The sequence below is a fragment of the Sinohyriopsis cumingii genome, chromosome 18 (genome assembly GCF_028554795.1).
Source record: "Sinohyriopsis cumingii isolate HCF-2022 chromosome 18, ASM2855479v2, whole genome shotgun sequence".
Classification (NCBI taxonomy): Eukaryota; Metazoa; Mollusca; class Bivalvia; order Unionida; family Unionidae; genus Sinohyriopsis; species Sinohyriopsis cumingii.
Window position 1 is genome coordinate 30,717,266 of NC_142978.1, and position 19,622 is coordinate 30,736,887.

The window sequence follows — 19,622 nt, forward strand, 5'->3', positions numbered from 1 at the left end:
AACAGCAGTTATTTCAGCTGCATAAAGAAAAATATTCAGAATTGCCTGTTCCGTTATGTTATAGACCATCAGATACACGAAAACAGAATATTAATGTTGATATTCCAGGGCAGACTGAGAAGCAAAATCTCGTATTAAATGATATTGTCGCTGTTGATATCAGTGTGGTCGAAGATGCATTACGCGCTGACAAATCTCCATGGGTGTTGGGATACGCTACGACGATCCAATCGTCTCAAGGATTAACTATTTTTGATACACGTGTCTGGATTGTAGACGATCGTATTGAGTGGTCAAATTTAGTCTATTTAGCGGTATCGAGGGTCAGAAAAATATCTCAATTACGTAGAATTATAATTCCTGAAATCGTTAATAAATTTAACATCATCGATGATGATACAATAAGAAAAAATTAATCGGATACAAACAATCTGATAAAAAAAAATAAACGCGACTTTGATCTTGATGCTGAATTTATTATTGAGTTAAAACAGCAGCAGAATAATCATTGCGCAAGTTGTAATTGTATAATGCTGTGGAGGTATTCGAATAATGATTCAAGACAATTTACCGTAGACAGAAAAGATAATGGTCGCGGTCATACACGAGAAAATGTGATGTTGACCTGTCTTGAGTGTAATCGACGTAGAGGCGCCAGCGCCTTGGGTGCTAGTTAAGTGATCGCGGTGGTACATCTTTAATGATATTATCAGGACAAACAAAATTATTTCCCAGACCACTCCCCGTTGCTCCTTCTTCTGATTTCTTAGATGGTGTCGTCATTCCAAACATCTCCTTAATTTTCGACATCATCGGTGAATAAGATTGTTTCTGTTCTGTTCGTTGCAGAGGTGGAGGAAGTTGATACTGGGAAAGTTCTTTTTGTTTCTGTCTCTGTAGTGTGTCTATTTCTTCATAAAGATTGTTGTATTCCGAATCATTTTTTTTAACCTGTCTTTTGTTTGCATATATGCGATATATCCATTAAATAAAATTTTCATTATTTGTTTTTTCATAAGGGGGGTTTAAAATACCAGATTTGCCAGATAGATAATCTAATATTACTTCGGGTAATTGTTCTCTTTTAGTATTTCTAATATGTTCGACAAACCCTTTCCTAAATTTTGCAATTAATTTTATATTTTCTTTTACTGGCCAGGGTTCAGGTGTATGTTCTTTTTCTACGCCGGTGTCTTCAGTATAAAGTTTTCCAATATCTTTAAGTATTTCCTCACCAACAGGTGGAGGTTGGGCCGCAGCTATATCAGCTGGAAGATCTCGTAATATCTTCTTTGTCTGTTTAGTTCTTCTTGCTATTTTTTCAGCTTGTTCTGCTGTTTGTTTTGATACTGGAAGAAGATTTTCTTTGATGACAGCTGTAACTTTTTCAGTAGCTACAGTGACGGGTTTAAACAGTTTTTTAGTGTCTTCTTCGTACTCAACTTGAATGAGTCTCTGACAGGAAGAAATTTTTTAATTGCTTCTAATCGTTCTCGTGCTATCCTTGCAGTATGAGATTCTGGATGTACCATTATTTTGATATAACAATTTTTTAATTAATAGCAGCAGAGAGGGTGCCTACCAATGTTGGTCGTCTGGTGGAGAAAAACAAAAATAAATAAACACGTAGAGTACTTTATTTTTCAACTACTATTTCGAACTAAGGTTTTATTGATGGGGTTGGTTTCAACAAAAATAAAAACATCTCAAGGAAGCGTTTATTTGTAAAAAATCTGGACCTTTCTGCGGATTAGATTTCCGTGGTGGTTTTATTTTTTTTTTCGGAATTCTTTGGTCTGTTCGTCCTCTCTGCTGCTGCTGTGTGTGTGTGTGTGTGTGTGTGTGTGTGTGTGTGTGTGTGTGTGATAGTAGTAGTAGTAGTGTTTTGAAAAGTCTAGTAGCTGCAATTTTTCAAAAAACAGTATGTATAGGTGACCATTTGTAAGCAAAGGTATGATAAAAAACTTGATTTTTGTTATGGGGTTTAACGCCATTTTTCAGCACACGATAGGCTATACATGGCGGCCAGTATTAATGGTGGAGGAAGAACCCGGGAAAACCCCGGAAAGAACCACCGACCCTCGAGAAGCTACTGGCAAGCTTTCTCACATACCCACAGTGGCTGAATCTTAGACTCGAACCGCCGCAGACAGAGGTGAGATGGCAATGATCCGTAACGAAAAGCGCTTTAGACCACTCGGCCACTCGGGGCCCCGATAAAAACTTGAAGTACTATAAGTACTGTTATGAAGAGAAGTTAAACAAGGTCAAGATTTTTAAATAATAGTTAGCAGATTGGACGGTAAATCTGCATCAGTGTACAAATGTGAAATACATTGTTGAAAACAAAAAATATAAGACCAACAAATCTCTCCTTCACGCTCACTTTAAGTTTGTACTCTCGTTCATTGCTGTCTCCACTAAACGTACGAAGGGCTCTTGACAAAACGGAATTTGGAGCGAGTTCGAGAATGTTGGTGCTTGTAGTTGGTTCCGGATGGTGTACATCAACTGCTCGCTGCAGTTCTTATAAGTATTATCATCCTGATAAATGCTGTAAAGAAATAAATAAATTAATTAATAATTTGAATATATATATATATATATATATATATATATATATATATATATATATATATATATATATATATATATGTTTTCAAAGTTGAAATTTCAATAATCGGCATAAATGAAGATAAACGAAATGCACCCGGATTACATTAATGAAGCTATTATTGTTCGAGTTTCTCGCTTGTTCTCCCGTTATGTCAGCATTTTCCATTGTGTCCACACTTAGAAATGTTTTGGGGTAAATCCACCATTTTATGTTCAAAAGCAGCTGCACGTTACAATATGTTTTAAAGATTCAGTTAAGTCCGGTGTAACAGGCAATAATATACCCCCATTCCGGAGTATACCTGGGGTTAAAGAGGCCAAGGCTAGATTATACCCGGGTATATTATGGCCTGGGCCAATTTATACCCCTGGGGTATATTATGGCCTAGGCCAATTCATACCCCTCAGGCCAAATTATACCCCCCATGATATCAATAGTGTTGAGCGATATACACAAGAATTACTTAATTTTTCAACATTTTATTGAGGATTCAGCTTTGTCAGGTAAGTTAAGTGATATGTTTCAGTCGTACTCGTAGTCTGTCAAGGTATATACATACAAGATAAGATTATATATATATATATATATATATATATATATATATATATATATATATATATATATATATATATATATATATACTCTTCATGTCCAGAGACAGTGTTAATCATGTGGTACACTATCGTGGTAGTGTCAATACACAACAGTTTGAGCTTTTTGTGGAAAACTTAGAGAAGAAATCAAGAATTATGATACAATATATAACTCACATTCTTCCAGTCCAATTGTATTGATTAACTATTATATTTCCAACACTCCCATCAATATGTTCTAGTTTTTAAATCACAATGGTATTCTTATTTCTTTAAGCGGAAGCTGAAACATACCACAAGAAACTCAAAAAGGCGGTGATGATTGTTGTTCATGTTTTCCTGCTACAAGTAAAGACCAGAACGATAAGTAAATAATAATTTAATATACAAGTGGGGCATATTCTGGTCTGAAGGGGTATGGTCTGGCCCAGGCTATTTTACACCCCCGGGCATAGTTTAGCCTATGATACTTTATCCCCCGGAGTATACTCTGGCCTGGGCCAAACTATACCCGGGTTTAATCTGGGCAGGGATTAATTTGGCCTGCTACACCGGGACTTTATCTTCCATGTGACTGCACGTTTCATTATGTTGGAAACTATTTCTTCTCAAATGTCGGCACGTTGCATTATGCCAGCAAGGTTTTTGTTTTAATATGTCCGTATATTCCAGTAAGTTAGAAACAATTTCAATATGTCGGAAAGTTTCTTTGCGTCCACAAATTATTTTCCAATATATGTTCACACATATCGTTAAGCCAAAGCTCCTCTGTTCTACATTGTTAACTTTCTGTGGTGAATTAAAGCCAGAAGCCCAGTCTGCACAAATGACGAAAAATTTTCTGATAATCAAGTCTCTTTAAACTTAAGTGATCTAACCAAACAAGGTCCTCTATTTGTGTCCTTTTCTCTATTAGCCCAATATTGCTATATTATATATGTGGTCGCGGCGAGGGTTGAGTATGCGTCTGTTTCCTCCTCTCCTACAGTAACTAAACGAGCTTGAGCGTTGATTTAAACCAAAGACGATCTCAGTGCATGTATAGACTTGAAATATGCTTGTTGCAGAGTAACGACTGATTTAAACCGAAGACGTTTCCTGTACACTACATGGTAATTAAAAAGACGATTTAAATTTACTAAAGTGTATTTAAAACTAAAGACGATTCCTGTTCACTACAGCGTATTTAGACCAAAACCTTTCCTGTACAATATAGCATATTTAAAAAGTCGACTCATGTACACTAAAGCGTATTTTAAAAAGACCATTCCTGTACACTACAGCGTATTTAAACCAAAGACGACTCCTCTACACCACAGTGTATTTAAACCAAAGACGATTCATGTTCACTACTGCGTATTTAAACCAAAGACGTTTCCTATACACTACAGCGTATTTAAACCAAAGACGATTCATGTTCACCACAGCGTATTTAAAAAGACGATTCCTGTTCACTACAGCGTATTTTAAAAGACGATTCCTGTACACTACAGCGTATTTAAAAAGACGATTCCTGTACACTACAGCGTATTTTAAAAGACGATTCCTGTACACTACAGCGTATTGTAAAAGACGATTCCTGTACACTACAGCGTATTTTAAAAGACGATTCCTGTACACTACAGCGTATTTAAAAAGACCATTCCTGTTCACTACAGCGTATTTAAAAAGACGATTCCTGTTCACTACAGCGTATTTTAAAAGACGATTCCTGTACACTACAGCGTATTTAAAAAGACGATTCGTGCCACTACTACATATTTAATCGAACGCGTCGGCATATTAAAAGCAAAGATTAGTGAAACATGCGAACATACTGATTAAAAGTTTGTGGACATTATGGAATGTGCCGAGATATTGGAATAAACAGCTGCGGACATAACTGAACTTGTATTGAAATCTAAGCAACCTTAACATATTACCTACAGAAATGGAGAAAAATAAGCTATTTAACAGGTTGTTTAAAAATGAACATTACAATCTACAAGCATGGGCAAAAGTCAAACACATTTCATGCTTTCATGTTTTTTTCTTTTCAAAATGAGGAAATTATCGATGTACTTCTTTTTCCTTAAAAGCGGGTACTACCTAATATTGCTGGTAACACCAAAACCTGGCCTTGTGTGTAAAGGGGGTGATTATCCTCAGATTGCCAGTTCTAAAAAATTTAGTCTGAATTGTATTTTCTTCTTTTCTTCTTTCTCTCTGCACATGTCTCGCCTTTCCTCTATTTGCATTTCCTTCATTTCTTCTTCTTCTTTGTGTTTGCTGCATCTGCAGTCTCTCTATATCTGCTTTTCATCTTTCTGAATTTGCGAGTCCATCATTTCTTTCCGAAGCTCAAGTTTTGACAACTCCAGTTCCATCTGGGTTTTTTTAAACTGTAATTCTTGTAATTTCCTTTCAATACCAGATACAGATTTACTAATCAAGTCAAAAAAAATTTGTTACCACTAAATACAGGACCAAATATTTTTATATCTGTCTTTGTAAAAGAAAAGAAGCATTCGCTTCAGAAATATCATAATGACTGGTCCGCTCAAGGAACTCTTCCTGTGCAGCATTTAAAGCAATGTTCTTCTCTTTAGATGACATTGTAAGATCTTGTTGGTTTCACTAAAGATTTCTTAAATATGTGAAATTAAAAGCTTTGCCATGGACAAAGAAAATTCCGAATCAAGGTAAACTTACATTTCAAATAGTATCTTAATTCTCCGAAATATTTTTAAAATATTTGTATCCCGGACAAACCCCCAATTTTCTGTTACGATTCTTAGGTCTTAAACACAGTACCACTAAAAAATAAAAATAACAAGTTTAGCAAAATTCAACAAATAATTTTTTTCCCTACTTTAAAAAATGAAAATTTGTAAGGAACTTACATTAATGTGAATTCAATCCAAAATAGTACTAACACTTATATCACAAGTCGGAAAGTATAGAGCATTGCGAATGAATTCCAGTATTGAAAGTGCTTATGTGCAAATAGTCTTGGATAGTTTGATGTGTCAACAGTCTTTTTGTATTACAATGATATAATCCACAATGTTCTTGAATGAATTAATCATACTCCCAAAATATTAATTTAGTTGGAAAGTCAGTAAGCATATTGTAACTCTAACGAATAAATTAAATAGATAAATCCTCACAAATTATCACTGAATACGACCAAAATTGATTCCACAAAGACTGATGTTAAGTAAGATAGGAATTAATTATTTTGATTATTTTGATGTCAAGAAATGTATATACATTCACGCTTGACCTATGTCGCAATAACCTTTCATAGAAAAACATCCATCACTTTAATGTAAAGTTGCCCAAAATTGTATACAGATTCGTAAACCGGGTCTGGTCAGCTTACTTAAGTAACCTGACAAAATACCAATTGCCTGAACTCCGATCCAGGTAAACGTGTTGCTTACAAATGATCATTATCTTAAATATAATCTACACTCATGAATAAAACTATGAAATATGTTGTTTCAAAATGATTACAATCTACAATCATTGACAAAAGTTAAACACAATATAGAGAAACATAACGCTTGATATAATGAAATCTGTGGAAATATGTCAGCAACAAGTTACGGACATGACTGATAAAGAGGACATATAAGAAGAAAATTGCGGATAAAATGGAACGCGCGGACATTCTGGGACGATATGTTGCGGGCATAATGTAACGTGCGGACGTATTAGAACAAAAATTTCAGACATAATGGAACCTACATATATATTTCAACAATAAAAGTTGCAGCTATAGGCTAATATATATCGCATAACTATTAGAACCAAACGTTGCAGATAACGGAACGGATAGTTTGAGCACACGGAATGGAATATACGGACAATACGGAACATAACAGTATCCGATCATGGCGAGCAGTCATTGATAATGTTGCAATAAATCTCCATTTCGAGCCACGCCAGTTCATTTCACTTTAATCTAACAGTGATATCCATGAAAGGTTGTTTTGTATGTGCTGGCGATATTACCGGCAGTAAAAGTTTATAAAATCAGTAAACGTCAAACACCAAGAAACTGATATTTGCAGACAGAAGTGTTGCAACCCTGTACATGTAACGAAGGCGATTAATGTCACAAGTGATTTTATATAGCGAGTCTTAAAACGAGATACAAATTTTCCTTCAAATCGGTGCCCTTTGTCGCTTAAACAAAGAATAAATCAAAAACTTTAAAATAGGAAAACTATTCATCCTTGTAAAACATCGTACAATAAAGTATAAAGACTCGTAGATGTACGATAGCACTGACACTAAATCCACAGAACATACAGAACAACAGACGATAGCAATATATTCGCGAAGGAGATGTAAGTTAATTTTGGCTTTGATAGCTGCCGTAATGTGACCGTTTTTACTGAGGCCAAAACGTTGTTGTTGTTGTAGTGGGGTTTAACGCAATATATGCTATACATGGCGGCCAGTATTAATGGTGGACGAAGAACCCGCGAAAACCCTGGAAAGAACCACCGACCCACAAAAAGCTACCGGCAAGCTTTCTCACATACCCACATTAGTCGAGCCCGAGACTCGAACCCACGCAGACAGAGGTGAGATGACACTGATCCGTAACGGTGAGCGCTTAAGGCCACATTTTTTCCCCCATTAACTTTACATTGTCAGAATCGTTCAGTATTACCCGAATCTGAACTCGCGCGCCAATACACATATAGCATTCACGTGCATAAAGGAACTACTTTCTATTGTAAACAAACAATGGACGCAGACGTTAGCACTTTTGATTTGTAAACAAATCACGTACACTCGCGTAAGAGGCGCTTTACGTTGTGGTTGTTTAAATTTGTTTCTGAAGAAACTAAAACAGATGTTTCGTGGACTGCCACATACCAGCTGCTTTGGCACATTCCGCGTTGATACAATGTTTCGGATTTAGGCTAGCGACATTATACAACAGACGCAACAAAATGTCCTTACAAATAACATACAACATACAAGTGACAAGTCATAGTCTTCTTTATCTGGTGATAAGAATGGCAACAAAAAAAAAAATATATATATATATATATATATATATATATATATATATATATATATATATATATATATATACTTACAGTTTTACATCCTGAATTTTCTCAAAATATGCTTTCTTGGTTCTGCAAATCCGAATTACATGAACCATGTCATGGGTTCTCAAGCTTGATTACACATTTCGAAATTGTACTGTAATTTCGATGACAAGTGCAATTACATCCTCCTTACTGCACTCGAAATGAAATAAGCATTAAATTCCATAGCGTCTTATTTTCCCCACATTATGATTTCAAACATTCAATGACAGAAACATAAACACATTTGCAGATGTCAACACGCTTCTCCCTACCTTCTTCAGTCCCATGTATTTCAGGTGGAATTGTCACATACAAATCCAGTTCATAATCATGAAACTTCGTCGAATCGAAAAAAAATACCAAAATCTATTCATTCCAGATCAAATGGAAAAGTTGTTGCAATGCACATTCATTCACAATATGACTCCAAATTTCAATTTTGATTAGAAACGACATTTTCTTTCGAAAGTTATGTCGACCGCGCGACTAAGTTAAAATTTATCTGGGCGGAGTTATGTGTGCAGTAATAATGTTGGTGTTGTGTAATGATGAATATGCGCTTGTGTATTTAGTTTGGAATACGGCATACATTCATTTACGTTGTTTCTTGTAGTGTATTTTGTTTATATAATTAGGCCTAAGGTAGAATAAAAAAATGAGCATATAATAAAAAGGTTACTGTATTTGTATGGGAAAATATGAACTCGTTTTGTCGGACGGATGTACTGCACTCCCAAGGTCGTGCAGTATTCCATCTAAAAAACTCGTTCATATTTTCCCATACAAATGCAGTAACCTATAATACTAAACACAGGTATACGCCAATGAAAAATATATTAAATACAGGTCTACATATATGAACCATATACTAAACGCAGGTATACGCATATGAACTATATACTAAATACAGGTATACATATATGAACAATATATTAAAGACAGGTATACATATTTGAACAATATACTAAACAAAGGTATACATATATGAACAATATACTAAACACACATATACATATATGAACCATATACTATCCCTCCAATTCCTTCTCCTCTTCCTCCCGACTTCATCCAAATTCCTTCTCTCCTCGACTTGTCTATGCTTCTCCTTTTCTACGTTCTCCTCCTCGACTCCTTTTCCTCCTCTTCCTCCTCGACTCTATCCAGACTAGACTTGTCGACTCCGACTGCTCTGCTAGTCTTACTTCCGTCTCTCCTCTTAGAGACTCGGGACTTAACTAAACCGGAAGTTCTGTCCCCAAAAAGCTTACTTTACGAAGCTTTGTCTTTTCTTAGAATCTATTTCTAAGTTTTCCCGCCAAATTACGAGTGGTTTTCTCGGAGTAATCTTATTTCCTCCGCAATCTTCCCAGGAGAACTAAGTTAGAAGTTATAATTCGGATCGAAATTGTTACCACACCCTCCGTCTCAATTCCGATTGGATGTCTCTTTGATTTGATCCAATCAACTTAGCGGACAATGTTCTTCTCGCTCTCTGTACACGTGGGGACGGGTTTAGAACACGCCCCGGTCCCTCGCGGTTCCTCTGATCTTGGACAAAGCTGTAACGCCTATGTTGGAAGTCGCTCGATCTAACGCCTATGACGATTCAAGATGCCTGATCGTCTCTCTGGTCACGGTAACCTTGCGTAAGAGCTCTAGTCTGCGGCATGTTCAGTTATCAAACATGGCTTGTAACAATAATACCTTAAATTTATACACGACTTACGACTTGTTGTTGAGGAAACGTGACAATGAGTGTGAAAGAAATAAAATATATTACAGATGCAAATTATAGTAATACAGAAACATCAAAACCGATTAATTTATATACCTTGGACTAAATGTCACATCTTAGGTCATGTGGCATGTATTTGGCAAATGGAGAACTCGACCATGGAGAACTAGCCTTAGGAAGACTTGCCCTATGGTGAATTCACCGCAACATATCTGGAGAAGTCTCCCCGGGATGGTTGGAAATTTCGCTCCAGGCTGTCTGAAAAGAGAGAGATACAGTGAGAGCACTGGAGAAGTGAGAGAAAACTTCATTGTATATTGATTTCCACTGTCAATTTATACCAAGTGTTAACAAAGAAATCAATCAGTTATCATTAACAATGTCAGTTCTAAAAGATGAAATTGTCAATAAATACTGGTATAGTTATCAATAGTTTGCTTCAGGTACCAGTTTCATAAGCTCGAACAGGAGGAGCTTAAGATGTAGGCAACACTGCGTATAGAAATAAACACTAACGCTCCGGCTTATACGCCTTAAAAAACATCGTACATAGTTGACTGAGGGGGTGGGGTTGCTGATGCACATCAGTGAAGTTAGGGATTGAACAGACGGAGTGAAGCCTTCAGATAATCCCAACGTATTTAAGTTATTCTATCGCAGGTTTGTTTCTATTAAAAAGGGTATTTGGTGATATAATTTCGATATTACTAAAAATATTAGGCAAATATGAAATTACAATAAGAAATAACTGTGTTCATTTAAAATAAATAGTTAAATAAACAGGTACAATGTTGTTGTTTTTTTGTTTTTTGTTTTTTTGATGGAGACAAAGCTTATGAGGTGACTTGAGAAACCTTAAAATAATCGGATATGTGATGAAATAAACGAGGCCGCACTTATGTTTTTACTATCTAGGATACCACAAAGATTATTTTATCAGCATTTTGGTTACTTTCAAACAATCAAGTCTGATGTAATAAATATAACACCACACAATGGAAACGTTACTATAGTACAAGTAGCATGGATCATGTATGCGCATTTACTCATTTTTAATTAAATATAAATTGTTCTTTCAAAATTTAACACTAATTTTATTTAACCAAAGTATATTCAATCCTGGTCATTGAATGCTCTGCACATTAACTGTCTCCAAGAAACTTCCAGACAAAAGTATTTATCGCTATGGACTTTTACAATGGTGGCCATGCACTAAACTTGGGTCAAAATAAAAGTGCGTCCAATGGAATCGTCACAATTGAGGGTAGTATGAATTTGTTTATGAACATGTGTAGCTTTCATTGTGACATCACAGCGCACGACATTCAGTCTGGATTGTATTAGATCACACCTTTATGTTCATTTCGTCCAAAATGTCTACGTGCTTTAACACTGCTTTTGCAGTATGCACCTCTCAGGGCGTCTAAATAATGACCTACCAAAGAAATATGGATGTATACGAATCCAAATGAAGCGAATACTTGCCACTGAAAGGTATATAGAATCAAATAATATAAAAATGACATCAATTACTGAAATATTCTGTGCTATATGCTAACATGACATGAGTGAGCTGTGCTATAAACAGAATCAACAACAGCAAAAAGCGATTCCGCAATGACCGGTAATAATGGTCCAACATAGACAGGGCCTAAGCAAACACTTGCTAAAGAAAAGAACAGGTTGGGGGGGGGGGGATATCTGAATTTAAGCGTGATTAAGTCCTAAATGAAACGGATGATATATTAAAGAAATACTTCAAGGAAATTACACAATAAATTTCCACCCACCATCTCAATATTGTAGACTCAATTCACTATTGTTTCACAGAGGTTCGTATCGTTGCTTACACCTGACCTGTCATACATGTACTATATAATAACTACAAGGGATGAGACTTGTCTCCTTGCTCCCGCCACCTATTTAAGATTAAATGCTGATGTTTCAAGCTAGGCTTTGCGTAGCTTAATAAATTTGGTATCGATATTTAGCTCAGGCATTCGACTGTATATCCCTATCAAAAGTTTGAAATAATATCATACGTTTAAGGAATGCAAAATCATTTTCCCACGCTACTGCTCGACATGGCCGTGATAGCGCCCGCTTAATACGCAAGTGAGATCCCTCTGAATGAAATAATGTCCCCTCACTGGTTAAAAGATAATGATAATGACGTTATGTATTTATTTATAACTTATTTTCAGTTGGCCAATGAGAATGTAGTATTCAATTCAGCGCGTTGATATTAAGTCAAACTTTTGATAGGGATACAAAGTCGAATGCCCGAGCTGAATATCGGTACCAGAAAACTTGAACAAACTTTTATCAAAATATACCTGCATGAAATCGATAGAAATATTATTTATCTTCTCAGAAATTGCGATCATAACATTCGTTATGTCTTTAATACGCTGACAGGCGAGACGAAAGTACATCGTTGCTGAAATTTGACCTGGATCTGGTCATTTATTTTATCGGGTCATTCTGAGAAGATAAATCACCCTCCTTGATTTGCCTGCAGCATCTGACACAATAGACCATGATATATTATTTCACCGTCTCCAGCATGCATTTGGCATTTATGATACAGCCTTACTGTAGTTCATGTCCTACTTAGTCAACAGGACACAAATTGGAATACAATCCAGCTCAGTTGATCTATGTTGTGGTGTTACACAGGGTCTGTTCTTGGACCTGTTCTCCTCATTCTGTACACTCAGTCGCTCTCAAGTGTCATAGATCATCATCCAGTGTCTTACCAATTGTACGCTGATGACCCCCAAATATACAAATCTAGCAGTCCATCTGAAGTTGATGCTACCATCCAAGGTGTAAAGAAGTGCATTTCTGATGTGAAATCATGGATGACATGTAACAAGCTGCAGATGAATGATGATAAAACTGAAGCCATTCTGATCACAACACAAAGACTTTCTCATTCACATCCTTTACCTCAAACAATAAATATCAGCAACGCCAAAATTAAATTCACACAATCAGTACGAAACCTAGGTGTTACTCTGGACAGTACTCTCACATTGCACCAACATGTCATGAACATATGCAAGGCAGCATATTTTGAGCTGAGACGCATCAGCTCAATTCGCAAATATCTTTCAGCTGATGCCACTAAAACACTTGTGTGTTCATTAGTGCTTTCAAGACTGGACTATTGTAACTCAGTTATGTCTGGTTCATCTCAATATCTGCTCCAGAAACTTAAAATACTTAAAAACACAGCTGCTCGGATCATACTTAGAGTACCACGATCAGAGCACACATTCCCGCTGTTCTGTACCCTAAACAGGCTATCCATTCGATCCAGAATCAAACACAAAATTTGTTCTCTGTACTATGTTTGACTGTCAGACTCTAGTCCAACATACCTATCCGACCTCATCCATGTGTACACACCAGCAAGATACTTACGCTCCCCTTCTGACAATCGTATACTCATTATTCCCACTATGAAAGCAAAGTCATATGGACAGCGTTCTTTTGCATACCAGGACCCAGCAACGTGGAATGAATTGCCCACTGAACTTAGACACCAAGACACAGTGATCACATTCAAGAGGGCTCTCAAAACTCACTTATTTCGACTTCAAGAACAAACTTAAAGACCTAATAATGTTTCCTACCTTAAATATTCTCAGCACCTTTTTTAAATGTTTTCTCATTTCATGGTGTTTGTTTTTGTAATCATATTATTATATGTTTTTTTTTATCTTATAGGTGTTGTCTAGTGTTGTAAAGCGCTTAGAGCTTCTAAAGATTAGGCGCTATACAAAGTCCTCATCATTATTATTATTATTTGCATTCCATGTCACGTGACTACACGACTCTCGCAAACTACATGTCAATAGTATCAGAAGTCATACAGTTACGTGATATCAACAATATACCATTTCTAGTGTTTTAGTTTGATTGATTGATTACTTGGATTTATGTCGCCTGCGCCCAAAAGGACATGTGCGATGGATTTATTCCCGAAAAGCGGGATGCTAAATATTTCTGGGGGAAGGAATTAGTGCCAGATTCCACAGGGGTTTGTGTGCTCAATGAGCACTGCTAATGTAGCCGTCAGGTCGTAGGACTATATGTCCCTAACAACCTGAATGAAGGGCTTTCATGAGTGGGAATGGGCCAAACACACACTCATGTTAACAAAAAGTTGATTTCAATCCGTTATTGATTTTACTAGGTGTCGACCCAAGCAGTATGTAACGCCCGTTGCGATTGGTCGCAACGAAGACGTCACATTGGGACACAGCTTTAGGCGGGTGGAAATGGTTCCACATCTCCGCCGTTATACGGTGTCCGAGAGAGGCAGGAGAGCAAGGAACTAATGGACAATAAAAAATGCTAATAATGTGTTAGCCACCTGTGCAATTGGGTCAAATTAAAACAAGTTGTAAAACTTTCCGACGTACTTACAATCGGAAAAATTCTAGTACATAGTGTACGTTGTAGATGCCCTTAAAAAATGTAATAACTAATATGTCTGAGCGACATTTAAAAAGTTTGGCCACTGTTAGATCATAAAAGGTTTGAATTTTGAAGCGGTGGATTGAAGGATCAAGTTAGTGTACATAATAGTTTTATCAAAACGGGATACCAAGCCAAAATGGTTCCCTGGATAAGAGGCAATATTGGTTGCCCTTAGAAAGGCCTTTTAAGCAAAAGTTCCCCGTTTTTCTTCTGCTTCTTTACATTTCTCCATAGTCCTTTTTCCTCTCAGGTAATTTTGGGGAAATGGTAGTTGTGTAGCGTAGAAATGTAGTTAGCTGCTTCTACTACCTGCTGGACTGGATAGTTCTTGTTGGCCTCTTGATAGAATTGTGTAAGGATTCTGACACCATAGTGCCACTCGCAATTCATTACTTTTGCTTTTTTATGTTAGGTGTTTCATGCGCGCGTTGCACGCTTATTTGTGTCCGACTGAGGCAAGGGAGAAAGTGACCAGGAAAGCAGGCGACCATCTGCAGGCAGGAGTCCGCTTATTCCAGAGTACTGGTCTGAATGGATGTACTTGCACGAAGTTTGAGTTTTGGTTCTAAAGATGAGCTAGGTTGGATTGGATGGAAAACTCTATGCTGCTTTAGTGTTAGTATGGTCTGTATTACAGAAGTAGACCGCAGTAATACCTTGGCTGTCTTTCATGTTAGGGCTAGGTAGAGAGCAGAGAAGATTTTATAAAATTATTTTATTTTTATTTTTAAGAATATATTTGGGATTTAAGAAGACGGGAAACTTTGCTCAGTATTCAGGCTCCTATGAACGTATCACAAGCGCCCGTCTGTTTATGTATATTAATCTGGTTAGAGGTTCTAAAAAAATGGGGGGAGGGCTTTTTGAAATTCCATTCCATTCTAGCTACCTGATATTTTGAGGAGCTACTGAATATATGTGGCAGGTCTTCAGTGCTTTTGCAGTGATAGCAATTGATATTACCAGGCTTGGGTCCTAGATGTTTGACAAAACTTCCTGCTAATTTTGTTTTTCCGGTTACGATGCGATTGATAATCTTTTGGTCCTGGAAGTTCACTTTGGGTGGTTTGATGGACATATTGATTTCTTTTATAATGGACTAGAGTATCCTGCCTTTGGTATTGGAGTTCCAGTGCTCCTGCCATTTCTGGTTAATATAGTTTCTTGTTATGCTTTGGGCTTCTGTTATGCTATATCTGAATGGGGCAGGTTTAGGGTTCCCTTACATGTTTTAGGCGACTTTGTCCTCTAGCTCATTACCAGGGATTCCTATATGCGATGATATCCACATGAATTCAACTATCTGATCCGCTGTGGATAATTCCTTAAGCATATAGAAAGCTCTAGCCAAGAATTGCTCTCGTGATTTTGGTGCTGTGAGACTTGATGGATTCTATTAAACTAAGTGAGTCGTTGATGAAAACTGCTTTTCGAACTTTTTGGTCTTTAATCCATTTTAATAATAATAGTATTGCCCAGAACTCTGTGGTGAAAGTAGAGCAGTGGTCTGGTAATCTGGATCCCATTTGTATGTTGAATTCGGGAATAACCACTGCAGCTGCTGTTCTGGGGGGGTGGGGTGGGGTCGGGTGTTTTAGACCCGTCAGTGAACATCTTTACGAAGCCAGAGTAAGTGCCTTGTATTTCCACTACTACAATGGTTTTGAGTTTAGATTCTTGTTCCAATTTGTTTCCATATTTGGTGACTCTACTATTGATCCTAGGGATAGGGTTTGTCCAAGTGGCGGGGTCAGGGGAGTAAGTGTACTCTTCTTGTAGAGCAAGTGTTGGCAGCTTTTCCCTGAGTTCTAGGATTTGTTTCCCACTTGGTGGGTTAGGAACTAATTTGCGGCTAAACGGTTTGTTGCATTAGCTAATGGTTACTTTTGTAGCATGCGAGTCGGGATGATTTGTTAATCGATTGGAGTATCGGAGAAGCATTCCCTGCCTTCTTATTTTTAATGGCAGTTCACTGGTGAGGACTTGAAGTTCGTCCAGTGATGTGGATGGTATAGTGCCAGTGCAAACAAATAAGGCTTTCCTTTGGATGGTATCCAGTTTGTTCAGTAATGTTTGTTTCGCTGAGTTCTAAACTTGGCATCCATAATCAAGCTTCGACCTTATAAGTGATATATAGATGGCTAATAAGGTTTCTTGATTGGATCCCCAGTTGTTCCCTTTAAGATTTCTTAAGAGATTAATATCTTTATTGTAATTTTGAATTAGTCGTTCAACCTGGTGTTTCCAAGATAGATGCTTATCGAAGAAGATACCTAGGAATTTTACTGCCTTAGCATATTTGATTAACTGGTTTTGAATATAGAAATTGGGGTAATTTATCTGGTTATTGCGTTCAGGGGAGAAGATTATTGCTACCGTTGTTTCATATGAGATCTTAAAAGTCCCATTTATCTGCCCATCTCCCTATGCTATCATGGCTTTTCTGGATTTATTTGACTACTTGATTGCTAGCAGGGTTTCCTCCCCCCCCCCCACCCCACCCCCCGATGCGGCTGTCATCAGCGAATTGGGAAATGTTAATCCGTTTTGTCGCTAGGTTGATGTCAAGGTTGCTAATCATGATGTTGAGTAACGTAGGACTGAGTACACTCTCTTGTTGGGTACCGTTTTCAAGGGAGTATTCTTTTGAGGTGGTGTTTCCTACTCTAGCGATTATTCTGCGACCTGTTAGGAAGTTTTCGATCCAGTTAAATATGCGTCCAGTAATTCCGAAGTGGTTGAGTTTTGCAATCACTCATTTGGTCCACACAAGATCAAACGCTTTTTCAAGGTCAAGAAAGACTGCTATAAGTTGTCTGTCTGTTTTTCTTTTGGAGTTGAAAGCTAGTTTGATATCCGCTTCACGTCTTAAAAGTTGATATGTGATGGGGCGCCTGTTACGGAAGCCACACTGGTTTTTTTTTTTTTTTTTTTTTTTTTATAGGAGTTTGTTACTTGGTGGTGTTTTAATCTGTTGGCTAGGATTGTTTCCATCATTTTACATATGTTATTAGTGAGGGAGATGGGACGATACGAGTTGATATTATCAGGGTCTTTACTTGGTTTAGGGATTGGGATGACATTGCTTGTTTCCAGCCGAGTGGTAGTTTTCCACTTTGCCAAATTTGGTTGAGCAGCTGTTGTAATGTTCTTTGGAAGATTTTTGTATAAAACATCAAGGCTCTCAAAGCCAGAAAAGATGATAATGTAAAAAACCACAAAATGTATCACACGAAACAAGTTTGATTTTATTCCTATTAATTGACATGTAAAGTCATTTCAAGGTACAGAATAAAAATTTTAACTTTATTTTGTTGCATTATGTTGCTAAGTGGGAGCAACATAATGAACATAAATTATGTTTTGTTTCCTTTCAAACCTTTAATTCTAAAGAATTGTACAGCAATATATATATATATATATATATATATATATATATATATATATATATATATATGTGTGTGTGTGTGTGTGTGTGTGTGTGCATCTCATAGAAAGTAACATTTTATGTTACAGCAAATAAAAATAAACAACAATAAATGCAAATAATTAGAACCTTGTCCTGTAACAACAAGAGGTTATCGCTGAATTTATCTTTGCCAATAAAATTCCAAACAAGATTTTTCAAACAACCTAATCTCCTAAAGACGATCTGGTCATATATCCATCATTTAAAATAAAAAAAAATAAAAATAAAAATTCTCTCAAAAGGGTTGATTTAAATTTTGACAAAAGACCTTCAAAATTATATACTATTGTATAAACAAGGACTGAATTTTCTTGTAATTCGTTAAACCAGTCCCCAAACCTGTATTGATACAGGGGCTCGTATCGTTTTTTAATATATACCACCATGTCGGCCAATTCTGCGAGTCGGGTAATTCTGCGCAAGAATACGTCATTTCTGTAAACGTTGGATCACGTGTTATTTTGGGGAAAAATTCCATTTGGTATCAAGAAAGAATGAGCACAATTTAATTAAGAAAAGTGTTATTCATAAAGTGTAAAAAATATCCGGCATTTCGACTCGAAATGTATATGAAAATGTCAACATGAAGGCCCCAGCAACCCAAAATATCCGATTTACTATGTATCTTTTAGAATCATAGAACTAAATACATTATATAAAAGATGGAAATGTATACCTTGAAACAACACTGCATTTTAATCCAAGTTTCATTTTTGCAAGAAGTTGTCTCACACGTACGCTAGAATATAAATTCTCAAGAAATTCACCGGCGTATAGTCTGTTTCTAAATTCTTAAGTAATTTTTTTCCCATCTGCAAGATGTTTTAAAGACGTTATATCCTATTCACTGTTGTTTCTCTTCCACATAATAGATTAATTTTTTTTTTTGGTATTAAAATGTTGAACTTTACTAACTTTTTTTTTACAAGATCGGTTTTGTTTGCTTAATATATCTTGCCATTTATTGGCATTATTACGTTCAATTTTATAAAACTAGCTATAAATCTGATCTAATTTATCGACTGAAATGCTGACAGAAACGGTCCAGAGTGATGTATTTCATTTCTATTGCCCGATTAATAAATATTACATCTTTTCAACGCTGTGCGCAGAATAGGCCGACACATCGCGAGTCAGGAAAACACGGGGGTGGTATCCACTATGTCCAAAATTAATATCATTTTGAACAGAATATTCTGGTAACAACTACCTCTTTTCAAATGGTAAGCATTGCTTTATTTTATTTTCGTCAATCGATCGAATTCAGTATGCGTTTTGCTTCAGTATTGGAGATGCAAACCTTATGTGCGCAGAAATGCCCGACAGCATTGTAATACAAGGAACGACAATTTCTCATTTCAGCTTTGAGATTCAACAATTTGGGCTACAAATTTGGCTTAAAACGAATAGCAGTCTGTTTTCTAACCCGAGTTTCCTCCAAATATTACCACCCCATTTTTCATAGTTGAACATTTAGGTTGGGGTGTGTGGTCATTGCAACTGCATATCGAAAATTTGGAATTTGCCGCCACCGTGCGGTAGCGACATATGGTAGTCGCTTTTCAGCGGGCCTAGAAAATTTAAACTTATATTATATCGACTCATACCTGCATTAAAT

General features: G+C 36.6%; 1 long non-coding RNA gene across 1 annotated transcript in view; it reads right to left on the reverse strand.

Moving 5' to 3' along the window:
- Positions 1-10,858, reverse strand: part of LOC149776312 (uncharacterized) — a 33,722-nt gene extending 22,864 nt beyond the window's left edge. Inside the window, exons 1-2 of the long non-coding RNA XR_016416296.1 lie at positions 10,141-10,858; positions 2,387-2,554 (exon numbers count right to left, since the gene is read on the reverse strand). This is a non-coding gene — a long non-coding RNA (uncharacterized LOC149776312). The remainder of the gene's footprint in view (positions 1-2,386; positions 2,555-10,140) is intronic.
- Positions 10,859-19,622: the final 8,764 nt, after the last annotated feature.